The 14,808-nt window shown below is 42.2% G+C and overlaps 1 non-coding gene across 1 annotated transcript; it reads left to right on the plus strand.

The window, feature by feature from the left end:
* Positions 1–2,479: 2,479 nt before the first annotated feature.
* LOC119936876 lies at positions 2,480–2,617 on the plus strand. Its single transcript, XR_005453868.1, has one exon. It is a non-coding gene; the product is annotated as a small nucleolar RNA SNORA7 (small nucleolar RNA).
* Positions 2,618–14,808: the final 12,191 nt, after the last annotated feature.

A 14,808-nucleotide genomic window follows, 5' to 3' on the forward strand; every position in this document is an offset into this window, starting at 1 on the left:
GCTACTGAGGAGCTCCTTTCTACTGTCAGCCAAGAACCCAGAACCCTGGGGGCACCAGAGCTTCTCCCCTTTTATCACTTTTTCCTACACTTTGTCCAGAGCCCTTCTCAGGACCCTGGCTGCTCATTTGTTCATTCAATCGTATTTACTGAGCACTTACTGTGTGGGGAGCACTATACTGAGCACTTGGGGGAAAATATAACAATAAACAGACACATTCTCTGCCCAAAATGAGCTTAAAGTCTAGAGCCGAGTCACAGATGTGACTTAGGGAAGATCAATCAATCAATTAATCAATTGTATTTATTGAGCGCTTACTGTGTGCAGAGCACTGTACTAAGCGCTTGGAAAGTACAAGTTGGCAACATTTAGAGCCAGTCCCTACCCAACAGTGGGCTCACAGTCTAGAAGGGGTAGACAGAGAACAAAACAAGGCATATTAACAAAATAAAATAAATAGAATAGATATGTACAAGTAAAATAAATAGAGTAAGAAATATGTACAAACATATATACATATATACAGGTGCTGTGGGGAAGGGAAGGAGGTAAGGCGGTGGGGGATGGAGAGGGGGACGAGGGGGAGAGGAAGGAGGGGGCTCAGTCTTGGAAGGCCTCCTGGAGGAGGTGAGCTCTCAGTAGGGCCTTGAAGGGAGGAAGAGAGCTAGCTTGGCGGATGGGCAGAGGGAGGGCATTCCAGGCCCGGGGGATGACGTGGGCCGGGGGAAGATGCTATATGAACTGAGAGAAAAGAAATTGATCTCCATGATGACAGAAAAAAACTTTCAGGATCTTTTTTCACCTAAACCCTGAATGAGTTATAATGGCTGTGTGTTGGGGGAGACAATGAATCATCTTTTTTTAGTAAGCATTTCCTTTATGCCAAGTATTGTTTTAAGCTCTGAGGTAGACCCAAGTTAATAGATCAGTCACAGTCCCTACTCTACATGGGGGCTTACAATCTAAAAGGAATGGAAAGGAGGTCTCATCTCCATTTTACAAATGAGGAAACCGAGGCTCAGAGCAGGTAAGTGACTTGTCCTAGGCCCTAGAACAGAACAATAGTGCTTAATAATAGTGATTATGGTATTTGTGAAGTACTTAATACAGACAAAGTACTGTACTAGGTGCTGGGGTTGATATAAGATCATCATATTGATGCAGTTCCTGTCTCACACGGGGCTCACAATCTAAGAGGGACGGAGAACAGTTATTGAATCCCCATATTACAGATGAAGAAACTGAAGCCCAGAGAAGTTAAGTGACTTGCCCAAGGTCACAGAACATGCAGTGGTGGAGCTAGGATTAGAACCCAGGTCCTCTAACTCCCAGGTCTGAGTTTTCCCCACACTGCCAGATACCCTATCATCCCAAATCCAAGTAATTGTAATAATGAGAGTTTGTTATAGCAATAGTTAACAACAGGGTAGTCTCATCATTATTTAAGAGTATTAGAATATTTACTAATTCAAAGATTGCTCAGTGGTAGATCTTACTCTTTTCTTAGCAGATGCTAGCCAAATGGCAAAAATTAATTAGAAAGGAGTCTGAAAAAGGTTGAACATTCTTTCTAGTTTGAACTTCCATTTACTTTTGAAGTAATTCACATTTCACCAATTAACCAGCAACTGTTGCTGGACAATTCAAATTCCTTGTGGAAAAATTTATTCTTTCACAGAGCAGCTAAAAGATAAGACCAAATATCTTAGTTGGAAGACTCCATCAATGACTGGGAATGCCCACTTGAATTTTGCATAATAAGGCAAACATCTTTTATAATTGGTGGTGATGATTCTCAAGAGTCACTAAAAAGTTTGGTAGAGAGTCTCCTAATTCAGCACTTATGAAGTACTAGATTCTTCACAGAAAGTCTTAGGGATGAGTAAGCTGGACTGCAAAAGGAATTTTATATTCACAGAAATGAATGGACAGTCGATTCATGTCTCCAACTAAATTACTAATCTAGGCATATGATTTAATAGTGCAGATCATAGTCAGACAGTTTGCTCAGAACTTTACAATTTTGGGTGTGACACATTGGGGGCTGGTTGTTGGTGGCAGGAGAGAGAGACACGTGGTTTGTTAATTTACCTGAGGGGAATAAACACAGGGATTAACTACGTCATGGATTTTAAAAAGGATCCCATACAGAGGTTTATGAAAGGGGGCTTCCAAGAGACCTTCCCTAGGTCCTCCTTTACTCTTCTCCCACTCCCTGCTGCATAGCCCTGACTTGCTCCCTTTACTCATCCACCCCCCAGCCCCACAGCACTTATGTCATTTATTTATTTATATTAATGTCTGTCTAACCCTCTAGGCCATAAACTCATTCCAGCCAGGGAATATGTCCATTTCCTTTTATATTGTACCCTCCCAAGTACTTATTACAGTGCTCTGCACACAGTAAGTGCTCAATAAATACTACTGACTGACTATGAAAGAATTTACACTTGTAATTTGACTGTTCTAGTGTACATTTCCCCTCTCAGGGTCGCACCTGGAGAGTTTCCAGTAGTCTACCAGTCTCAGCTACAGGAGGGAGAGTCAAGCAGAGGCCTGTCCATTCCATTCCTAGCTTAGGCAGTGGCTAGTGAGTGGAAGGCAATCTGCTACAAGTCAAAACTCACCCATGCTGGACAGCAGCGGCATAGGAGAGAGTTGAGGGCGGAGACTCGAGTTTACTGCACGAAAGGTGGCAATGGTAAACCACTTCCATATTTTTACTAAGAAAACTCTATGGATACACTACCAGAATGATTGCAGATGGAGAGTGAGGTGTTCTGGAAGAGATGTGTCCGTAGTGTCACTATGGGTCAGAACCAACTCGACGGCAAAAGACAAGATAAGCGTAAACTATGTGACATTTTATTGCCACTATTGTAACTCCCTTGAAAATGGATACCCTTAGTCTAAAATGTCTCTGATAACATGGGGGTTTCTGATCACTATTCTCTAGGACAGGAGTGGGGGAGAGGAGAGAGGGGCACCAGATTTTTACACGTTACAAAGCAGCTGGTAGTAACCAATTTTCTAGCTTCCCCACATCCCCTCCAGTCCCAAAACCAGTCTGGACTTTTCTTTTTCTTTTTTCTTACCTTTTTTAATGACATTTGTTAAGTGCTTACTATGTATCAAACACTGTTCTAAGCCTGGGATAGTTACAAGTTAATTAGGTCGGACATAGAATTAGTGGTGATGATTCTCAAGAGTCACTAAGAAGTTTGGTAGAGTCTCCTATTTCAGCACTTACGAAGTACTAGATTTTTCAGGGAAAGTCTTAGACATGAGTAAACTGGACTTTTATATTCATAGAAATAAATGGACAGTCAATTTGCATCTCCAACTAAGTTATTAACCTAGGTGAATGATTTAATAGTCAACGCAATAGGGCTTGCATTCCTCTCAACTCAACTTCTCTACTAGGGCTAGCAGCAGGCCAGCAAAGCATAGAAAAAATCAGGAATGTGGTAGGTGGGAAATTAACATCCATTTTCTAGAACCTCTCTGCTAATTGAATATAATCTCATCATCTTCATCATGGCTTATTTCTGGGCCACATGTTCTTTAGAGGGAATTTATTTTTGATTCAAGAAGACAAGAAAAAGTAACTCAGAGAGCGATCATATGAGCCACACCCTCAAATTTCATTTAGCATTTGCACTGGGTACTTGTCTTCTCCTGCTTCCCTTTCTCCAGAGCACTTATGCACATGTCTTCAAACTCTATTACTTCCTCCTACCTGTAATTCATTTCTGGGTCTCCCTCCCCCATAAGATTGTAAGGGCTCTGAGGACAAGGATCTTGTCTTCTAACATTATTGTACTCTCCCAAGCACTTAATACAGTGCTTTGCAAAGCAGTAGACTCCCAGTAAGTACTATTGACTGATTGCTTTGGCTAAAGGAGACATTTTACATGGGTGACAGGGTATATTTGAAGTTGTTAATTCACTGCCAAGTGTTGTTCATGATGAAAGAGCATCATGGTTAAGCCTGTGGGTCTTTAGGCTGCATTCTAAGAGTGAAGATCATTCTCACAATGTTAACATGAGACCTGCAGGAATTATTCTAAAACCACAACTTCCTGTAATTCATCAAATTATTAGGTAATGTGGCGGAGGGCTATTAACACTGAATAAACATTCGGAGCCAAGTTTTCTCAGTGAAGACTGAATGTCTGCTGTAGAATAGTGAAACAGGAATAGGTTTCTTCTGCCCAATCCTCTGATTTAGGACTGGAGAATGAATGGGTGGAAAGAGAAGCAGCATAACCTAGCGGAAAGAGCATGAGTCTGGGAGTCAGAGGACCTGGGTGCTAATCCCAGCTCTGCCATTTACCTGCTGTTAACCGTGGGCAAGTCACTTAACTTCTCTGTGCCCTGGTTCCCTCATTGGCAAAATGGGGATTCAATACCCGTTCTCCCTCTTAGTGGATAGAGCACAGGCCTGGGATGATGATGATGATGATGGCATTTCTTAAGCACTTACTATGTGCCAAGCACTGTTCTAAGCACTGGGGTAGATACAAGGTAATCAGGTTGTCCCACGTGGGGCTCACAGGCTCAATCCCCATTTTACAGATGAGACAACTGAGGCATCAGAAGTTCATGGATTCTACTCCCAGCTCTGTCACTTGTCTGCTTTGTAATCTTGGGCAAGTCACTTCACTTCTTTTAGAATGTGAGCCCACCTTTTAGACTGTGAGCCCACTGTTGGTTAGGGACTGTCTCTATATGTTTGTTGCCAACTTGTACTTCCCAAGCGCTTAGTACAGTGCTTTGCACACAGTAAGCTCTCAATAAATACAATTGATTGATTGATTGATTCTCTATCCCTCAGTTACCTCATCTGTAAAATGGGGATTGAGACTGTGAGTCCCACGTGGGACAGGGACTGTTTCCAACCCAATTTGCTTGTATCTACCCCAGTGCTTAGTACAGTGCCTGGCACACAGTAAGCACTTAACAAGTACTATAATTATTATTATTATCCCAGGACTTAGTACAGTGTTTGGCACATACTAAACAATTAACAAATACCACTCACATCATTAGTGATAGTAGGAAGTGGCGGCTGCAATCTCTTCCATATGTGAACACAAAGAGCTGTCTTTTTTTTTAATGGTACTTGTTAAGTGCTTACTATGTGCCAAGCACTGCAATAGGGTGGATTCAAGATAATCAGATTGGACATAGTCCCTGACCCACATGGGGTTCATATCCTAAATAGAAAGATTTAATCCCCAATTTATAGATGAGGTAATGAAGGCACAAAAAAGTTAAGTGACTTGCCCAAGGTCACACAGTGAGAAAGTGGCAGAGTACGCATTAGAACTCAGATCCTCTGGCTCCCAGGCCTGAGCTCTTTCCACTAGGCCATGATGCTTCATGGGACTTCCAGTTGAGTTTGCTATGAAATAATGGTATGACATGAGAACATCGTTTTATTTTAAAGTCCTTTCCATAGTCTCAAAAAAATTTAAGAAACCAAGCTGAAAATGAACATTATTGAAACATCATTTAAGTTCACTCACAAAGAAGCAGAATATTCAGCTTTGGAAGATCCCTGCAGTTACTGACAGAAAGAAGTACTGCAGATTTTAGCAGGCAGAACAAAATTAATTCCTTGACCCTTGGAGCGATGTACCTGGGAAGAATTTGATTTTTGTCCAACCTCCCATGTATGAGCACTGCAAGCCCAAAGAGACACTGTATTCTCTTCACAGTCAGTTAAGAGCTAAAATTATATTTAACTTCACCTCTTCATGTTGAATAAAGTGAAATGGAATTTGGGTCTGCATTTCCTGTGGACTTGTTAAGAGAAAATGACAGCCCATGAAAATACCTCCTACAGCAGAAAATGGACTTCCAAGGATTTAAGATAGTTGTGGAATAACTGCACATAGATTTCTCCCCTTGCTAATTTGTGAGTTTCTTGAGGGCAGGGAGCATACACAAATTCTGCTATGTGCTTATTACAGAGGGAATAATAATTATGACAATAATTATGTAGCATTGGTTAAGCTGTTATGTGCCGAGCTCACATTCTAAGGAAGAGGGAAAACAGGTTTTGATCCCCATTTTACAGATGAGGAAATGAGGCAGAGAGGAATTAAGTGATTTACATAGTTACACCTGGGGAAATGGTGGAGCTGGGACTAGAACCCAGGTATCTTGACTCACAGCACATAGTAGGCACTCAGTAAGTGCTAATTTTCTGCCTTTCATAGTTTAGGAGTTAACTTTCCTACAAGAAGGTGATCAATTTTTTGGCTAATTTGTGTGTGTGTGTGTGTGTGTGTGTGTGTGTGTGTGTGTGTGTGTGTGTACACGCGTGCATATACACCCAAGGAAGGAGTGAGGATTAAGAGGAGAGCAGAATAAACTACTTCATTCATTTTTCCAGTCATATTTATTGAGGACTTACTGTGTGCAGAGCACTGTACTAAACACTTGGAAAGTACAGTACAGCAATCAATCAATCAATCGTATTTATTGAGCGCTTACTATGTGCAGAGCACTGTACTAAGCGCTTGGGAAGTACAAATTGGCAACACATAGAGACAGTCCCTACCCAACAGTGGGCTCACAGTCTAAAAGGGGGAGACAGAGAACAGAACCAAACATACCAACAAAATAAAATAAATAGGATAGAAATGTACAAGTAAAATAAATAAATAAATAAACAGAGTAATATGTACAACCATATATACATATATACAGGTGCTGTGGGGAAGGGAGGGAGGTAAGATGGGGGGATGGAGGGGGGACGAGGGGGAGAGGAGGGAAGGGGCTCAGTCTGGGAAGGCCTCCTGGAGGAGGTGAGCTCTCAGCAGGGCCTTGAAGGGAGGAAGAGAGCTAGCTTGGCGGAGGGGCAGAGGGAGGGCATTCCAGGCCCGGGGGATGATGTGGGCCGGGGGTCGACGGCGGGACAGGTGAGAACGAGGTACAGTGAGGAGATTAGCGGTGGAGGAGCGGAGGGTGCGGGCTGGGCAGTAGAAGGAGAGAAGGGAGGTGAGGTAGGAGGGGGCGAGGTGATGGACAGCCTTGAAGCCCAGGGTGAGGAGTTTCTGCCTGATGCGCAGATTGATTGGTAGCCACTGGAGATTTTTGAGGAGGGGAGTAACATGCCCAGAGCGTTTCTGGACAAAGATAATCCGGGCAGCAGCATGAAGTATGGATTGAAGTGGAGAGAGACACGAGGATGGGAGATCAGAGAGAAGGCTGGTGCAGTAGTCCAGACGGGACTACTGCAATAAAGAGAGACAATCCCTGCCCACTATGGGCTTACAGTCTTGTGCATGATGGTCTCAGATAACAGAACTGGGAAGGTTGAAAAGCTTTTCTTCTATGGTAGTTGGTGCAGAAACAGCTCTCTTAAAAAACAAAACAAAACAAAAACCCATATTTTGACTTATCTTCACTAGCCTAGTGCTTGTGCACTAGGGAGACTTTTGATGTTTGTGGAACCCCTAACTATTGTTTTTTGTCTCCCTTAATAAGCACAGAAACTAGATTCCACATTTGAACCTCTTTACAAAAAACTGGAAATACGTGTTTGTGTATGAGCTTACATGAAAATGTAGAAATACCCACTTTTTAACCATGTTACAAAGATCACATTCTTCCTTTTCTCAGTTTTTGACCTCTTCCCATTGTTCATTCATTCATTCAATTGCATTTATTGAGCGCTTACTGTGTGCAGAGCACTGTAGTAAGCTCTTGGAAAGTACAATTCAGCAACAGATAGAGACAATCCCTACCCCACAACGGGCTCACAGTTTAGAAGGGGGAACAGACAACAAAACAAGTAGATGGTGTCAATACCATCGAAATAGATAAACAGAATTATAGATATATGCTCAGCATTAATAAAATAAAGTAATAAATATGGTCAAACATACATAAGAGCTGTGGGGAGGGGTAGGGGGTAGGGCAGAGGGAGGGAGTGGGGGCAATGGGGAGGGGAGGAGGACCAGACGAGAAGTGCTTATTTGTTAAGTGCTTATTATGTGCCATGCACTGTACTAAGCACTGGGATAGATTCAAGCTAGTCAGGTTGGCCACAGTCCATGTCCCACATGAGGCTTACAGTCTTAATCCTCATTTTATAGATGAGGTAACTGAGGCACAGAGAAGTGAAATTCTTAATGTTTCTTATTGTGTTTCTCCCTGGAACATTTCTCTTTTTCTGGACTCTCTCTGCCCTTCTCCCCAGATTATGCAAAGCCCTGGGACAAAATATCCAAACAAGAGAACTCTCTAGACCTTGTTGTTTAACTGCTTCTAAGCCAAATCATGTTCTCTGACTCTGAGCTGTTGTGGCCTCCCAAACAGGGAATGATCACAGCCTCCTCAAAAAATCACTGCATGACTGGGAAGTGTGGAATCCCTGGAAATCTCTGTCCCCGCATAAAATCATTGCCTGATTGGGAAGTGTGGGTGCTCTGGGGATGTCTGTCCCCCCAAAAGCAGCAGCACAGATTAGCATGATTAAGAATTTCAGCCAGATTTGCTTATGTTCATTTTAGGGAATATTTTTACTGAAGTCAGATTCTGTTTTCAAGTCACTTTAAAAAAACCCTAACTTTTTTCAATGAAGTAAACTTAAGTAAAAGTTTGAAAGTAAAGTTCTTAAAGAAAAAAGGTCTTAGTTGAAGCTGTCTGCCACTGGCATCTTATGTTAAAAGTTGGTCCTCTGGGTCAGATACATAACATATAACCCATCATGTTCCCCTGACTTTAGACATTGTAAGTTAAGGCAAAAGACACTGAAAACATTTCTAAATTTACCCAATTTCTGCTATAAATCATTTAGCTCCTTCTAATCCATAAACTCTTAATAGGCAGAAAACATCTACTACTTTTATTATATTTTGCTCTCCCAAAGCTTAGTACAGTGCTCTGTTCACAATAAAAGTTAAATGCCACTGATTAATTGTTCTGTTTCAATTTTACAACAGTAGCCATATTTCTGGTGACATTTGGGAGTTCACAGGAACTGTGGAAAAATGCGGAAACAATAATGAGGACCACAATAGATGGGGAGCAGTGTGGTCTATTGGAAAGTGCATGGTCCTGGGAGTCAGAGGACCTGAGTTCTAGTCCTATCTCTGTCACTTTGCTGTGTGACCTTGAGAAAGTAACTTCTCTGTGTCTCTGCTACCTCATGAATATAATAGGGATTAAGATCCTGTGGGACATGAACTGTGTCCAACCTGATTAGCCTGTATCTAGTCCAGCACTTATTACAGTGCCTGGCATGCACACACACACACGCACACACACACACAGACACACACACACACACACACACACACACACACACGACTTCCTGTACATTCAGATCAATCAATCAATAGTATTAATTGAGCATTCACTGGATGCAGAACACTGTACTAAACGGTTGGGAGAGTACAGCACAACCGAATTGATAGACACATTTCGTTTCCCACAACAGGCTCACAGTCTAGAGAAGGAGACGGACATTAACATAAATAACTTACATATATTTATGGAGAAGCAGTGTGGCTCAGTGGAAAAAGCCCGGGCTTTGGAATCAGAGGTCATGGGTACAAATCCCAGCTCTGCCAATTGTCAGCTGTGTGACTTTGGGCAAGTCACTTAACTTCTCTGTGCCTCAGTTACCTCATCTGTAAAATGTTGTGAGTCCCCCGTGGGACAACCTGATCACCTTGTAACCTCCGCAGTGCTTAGAACAGTGCTTTACACATAGTAAGTGCTTAATAAATGCCATTATTATTATAATTATTATTATATATGTACATAAGTGTTGTGGGGCTGAGGGGACAGTCCCTTTTCAACATATTTTGCAATTAAACACACTCAAATGTTGACATTGGCCAATCCCTGCAAAACTTTAAGTATAATTTATTGTAATAAGCAGAAAAACAATGTTTCTATATATTATAACCTTAAAGAATAATTTACCTTAGATTGAAAATATCAAGTAACAGGTTAATTTTCACAGATGTTTCCAATCAATTCCCATTGGAAATTTAAAATGCCATTAAAATATAAAATAGAAATTGTCCTTGTACATACATTTGAATTACAGACAATTGCAAACATATTTCCCTAGTAGTTTTGTTGTGAAAAAGTGTATAATTTTTTCCTAACAAAACATATACTGGCAGGACTTCATTATTAAATTAACAGTTACTTGATGAATATTTTGTAAGGACATGGAACAACAATATAAACTTGTCTTTGATTACAAAATGTAAGTTAATGGTGTAAGCAAAGAAATGACAGGGAAATTAACGGACTTTTTTTCATTATTTTATCTTTGAATACGTTCAAGAGCCACAGAGAAGTTAAGTGACTTGGCCAAAACATAGCAGGTAACATAGCAGGCAACTGGCAGAGCTGGAATTAGAACCCAGATCCTCTTACTCCCAGGCCTGCATTCTTTCTCCTAATTATTGCTACTTCTTTTGTATAGGTTAGCTATTTCAAAACATTTGACTGATTAATTTTCATATCTGGAGGTGTCTTTATTTTTATCTAATATTTTTAAATCAAGGATCCAAATATGAGCCAACCCCTCCAAGATGCAAATTAGAAAGTGAAGTTATACAACAGGAACTAAGCAAAGAAGATAGCACAAGGTTTGAAAGAGTCATGTGTCACTTTCACATAATAGATGCTCAGTAAACACTATTAATGAGATCATGATAAAGCAGTGTGGCTCAGTGGAAAGAGCACAGGCTTGGGAGTCAGAGGTCATGGGTTCAAATCCCGGCTCCTCCACTTGTCAGCTGTGTGACCTTGAGCAAGTCACTTAACTTCTCTCTGCCTCAGTTACCTCATCTGTAAAATGAGGATTAAGACTGTGAGCCCCAAATGGGACAACCTGATCACCTTGTATCCTCCCAGAGCCTAGAACAGTGCTTGGCACATAGTAAGTGCTTAACAAATACCATTATTATTATTAGTAGTAGTAGTTGTAGTAGTATCCATAGAACACCTAGTTAGAAGGTGCACACCTAGTTAGAAGGTGACACTGATGACGGTTAGATTGATCTGTGAAGATGATTTGCAGAGTAGAGATTACTCCGATAACATCATCATCATCATCATCATCATCATCAATCATATTTATTGAGCGCTTACTATGTGCAGAGCACTGTACTAAGCGCTTGGGAAGTACAAATTGGCAACATATAGAGACAGTCCCTACCCAACAGTGGGCTCACAGTCTAAAAGGGGGAGACAGAGAACAAAACCAAACATACTAACAAAATAAAATAAATAGAATAGATATGTACAAATAAAATACTCCGATAACATGCAAGAATAGACTCTGATTGAAACCACACTCAGAAATATATCTGAAACTAGAAAGCTAGAGAACCATCCCCTTATTTCTTTAATTAACCTTGACCACAAGGAGTGACTAGGTGATAAAGAAGCTGTTTAGGTTTAAGTTCCAGGACAAGAACAATTTTATTCTAAAGCTTTTGCTTCTGAAATGGATGGAAGAAGGAAAACTAAGATTCAAATCATAAAGTCTAAAAGCAAGCCACAAACTCTTATGTCTCTGGTCTACTTTCGAACAAGTACTAATTAAATAAAAAGAATTCAGCCCATGGAAGGCTCAGTTCCAGGGCAGGACCAATAAAACAGTAACAGCCCTCTGACAGAAAAATCTGAGGAGAAAGAGAATCAGGGCTTGGCTATCTGTGCCCTGACAGGGGTGTGATTTGGGTAAGAGGTATTTGGTTGGATTACAAATATATCTGGGCAGCCTACAAATCTACCAGTCTCTTGTAGATGGGGTTGAGCTATAACCCAACATAATGCAGGTCTTCTACGATTGACATCTTCCAGTCATATGTCCTAAATTCCCAGCAGGTCGTCAGCTCCCCAGTCAGGCAAGAGACACCTTCCCCCAACCACTGCCGTAGTGGCCTCACTGTTCCCTGGAGGCATGGCAACCCTGGGGACAGGGGGATATGAAGGGAAATGCCTTGGGTGGGCATGACACCTCCAGAGGAGCCAGAACATAACAGCTTTGGTTCGCACCCACCCCCAGGTTGTGTGGAAGAACACACTTATGAGAAGCAGCGTGGCTCAGTGGAAAGAGCCCGGGCTTGGGAGTCAGAGGTCATGGGTTCTAATCCCGGCTCTGCCACTTGTCAGCTGTGTGACTTTGGGCAAGTCACTTCACTTCTCTGTGCCTCAATTCCCTCATCTGGAAAATGGGGATTAAGATTGTGAGCCCCACGTGGGACAACCTGATCACCTTGTATCCTCCCCAGCGCTTAGAACAGTGCTCTGCACATAGTAAGCGCTTAACAAATGCCATCATCATCATTATTATTATTACCTGCATCCCCCTTCACCCACACGGCCCCTCGGAGTTTCCCCTCCCCTTGGTCTCTGTTTCCCAGAAGGGCACTAGCCCGGAGGCTGGGGGGTGTGGAGAGAAATGCCCTGGCTGGGCACAGTCCCACCTGAAGAGCCAGGACAGATCTTCAGTTTGTGCATTTCCCCCAGTCTGGCAGAGGAAACTGAGGAATGTCCACTTCCAGTGAGCACAGCCCCTCCTGGTTACAGAAAATCCCTTGATCCACTCCTCGGTCAGTCTGTCAGTCAGTCAAATTTATTGAGTGCTTACTGTGTTCAGAGCACTGTACTAAACTCTTGGGAAAGTATGATATAATAATAAACAGATACATCCCCTGCCCACAATGAGCTTACAGTCTGGATAGAGACCACCTCTTTCTCCAATCCTCAGTACACAGCCCTTCTGGGATACAGAGCATTCCTTGATCCACTCCTTGGTCAGTCAGTCAGTTGTATTTGTTGAACACTTACTGCGTGCAGAGCACTGTGTTAGGTGCTTGGGAGAGTGTAGTAAAACAATAAACAGAAACATTCCCCGCCCACAGTGAGCTTACAGTCTGAATAGAGACCTTCCCTTTCTCTGCTCCCTACTGCACAGCCCCTTCGGGATACAGAGCATCCCCTGATCTGCTCCCCGATGTACAGCCCCTTCCACATCTGCAGCAGCCCCCCAATCTACTCCTCTAGCACACAGACAGACATTAATATAAATAAACAGTGATTGGATGTCTTGCAAGTACATAGTTCTCATCAAAGAGTGATTGTAATATAGAGCTATTTAATAATAGCAATAATAATAATTATGGTATTTGTTAAGTGCTTACTATGTGCCAGGCACTGTACTGAGTGCTGGGGTAGATACAAGTAAAGTGGGTTGGACACAGTCCCTGTCCCACATGGGCTTCAGTCTCAGTCCCCATTTTCCAGATGAGGTAACTGAGGCACAGAAAAGTGAAGTGACTTGCCCAAGGTAACACAGCAGACAAGTGGTGGGGATAACATCCACTCTCCCCTTCTCCTAGATTGTAAGCTTCTTGTGCGACAGAGAAGGTCCTATCTAAATATCTTTTATCCAGCTCAGTCCTTGTCACTTAGTAAATCCTTAATTCTGCTGTTTTTTGCATAACAACTCCCTAGAAATGAAGAATACACAAAATGGAAGAAGTATAAATAAAATGAAAAGCACTTAGGAGACTTTGTGTTATCAAATGTGGTTTGGGGTAGAAGCTGTAAACAATATCCATTTTGACATCATCAGTATTTTGTCTGATCCAAATTCGGTACATAGCTTTTAGATGCATCTCTAGGAAAAAACAAGTCAGGCAATACAACTATAAAGCCGTGACCATAACTCACATCAATTTACTCCCTCACTAATGAAGAGGTCAAGATTCAATAAATGAGAAGCCTAAACCCTCTGGTAAATTCTTCAACTTGCCACTTCATTTTGTCTGTTTTACTGTGGCTTAAATCGAGGTGAGGTAGTTTAGTTGATGAGGTTTATCCTGATTGCTTTTACATGAGTTTATTCTTTGGTTTCTAATGTTGAACATATGGACCCTTTTAAGAATTCAGATAATTATTAACATATTAAAAGAAGGGCTGTGCTTGCCAGGAATTTTCCAGGACCTAGGATAAAATCTAGCTAGTAGTGATATGTGTAAAACACCAAACTAGAAAAGTGCTTTGCAGTTAATACTATCACACTAGCTTCTTGTTATAATCTGCTGACCTCCTGGAATGGAGGAACTCAGAGAAATTTCTCTTGCTCTCTCTAACACAAAAGTTTAGACTGAACTCTAGTCCAGTTTTAGTGGGGCTCCCATTCAACCCCTCCCCACTTCTCTCCCTTGCCCCATCCCTATCATCCTGTCCCAGTGCGATCCTTCATTTCCCTCTCCAAGCACTGGCCCCTGCCAGCTCATCCCCATTCAACCCCTTCCTACCCCTCACCCTGTCCCACCCCACGCACCCACCCCACAGCCTTAGCCAAGTGTGACTTGTGAAACCCCCGCTCCATCAAGGGGAAGCTTCCCTTCATTATTGATCTGTTCCTGTCTGTCACTGCTCCTTTGCACCATTACTGAAACTTGGCTCTCCCCTGAGATGACTGTGGTCTTCCCTGTTGCTCACTCCAAGGGGGGGCCTCATCTTCTCCCATTCCCCCAGGCTAATTGGGGCCTTCCTTCTCATGCCCCAATGCTGCTTTCGCACCATTTCATCTTCCCCATCCTTTTATCTCCCTTCCTTCGAACCCCATATCATACGTTCATTCCTTCATTCATTCAATCATATTTATTGAGGGCTTACTGTGTGCGGAGCACTGTACTAAGCGCTCGGGAGATACAAGTAGGCAACATATAGAGACGGTCCCTATCCAATAACAGGCTCACAGTCTAGAAGGGGGAGACAGACAACAAAACAAAACATGTAGACAGG

Source organism: Tachyglossus aculeatus, chromosome 1, assembly GCF_015852505.1.
Source record: "Tachyglossus aculeatus isolate mTacAcu1 chromosome 1, mTacAcu1.pri, whole genome shotgun sequence".
NCBI lineage: Eukaryota > Metazoa > Chordata > Mammalia > Monotremata > Tachyglossidae > Tachyglossus > Tachyglossus aculeatus.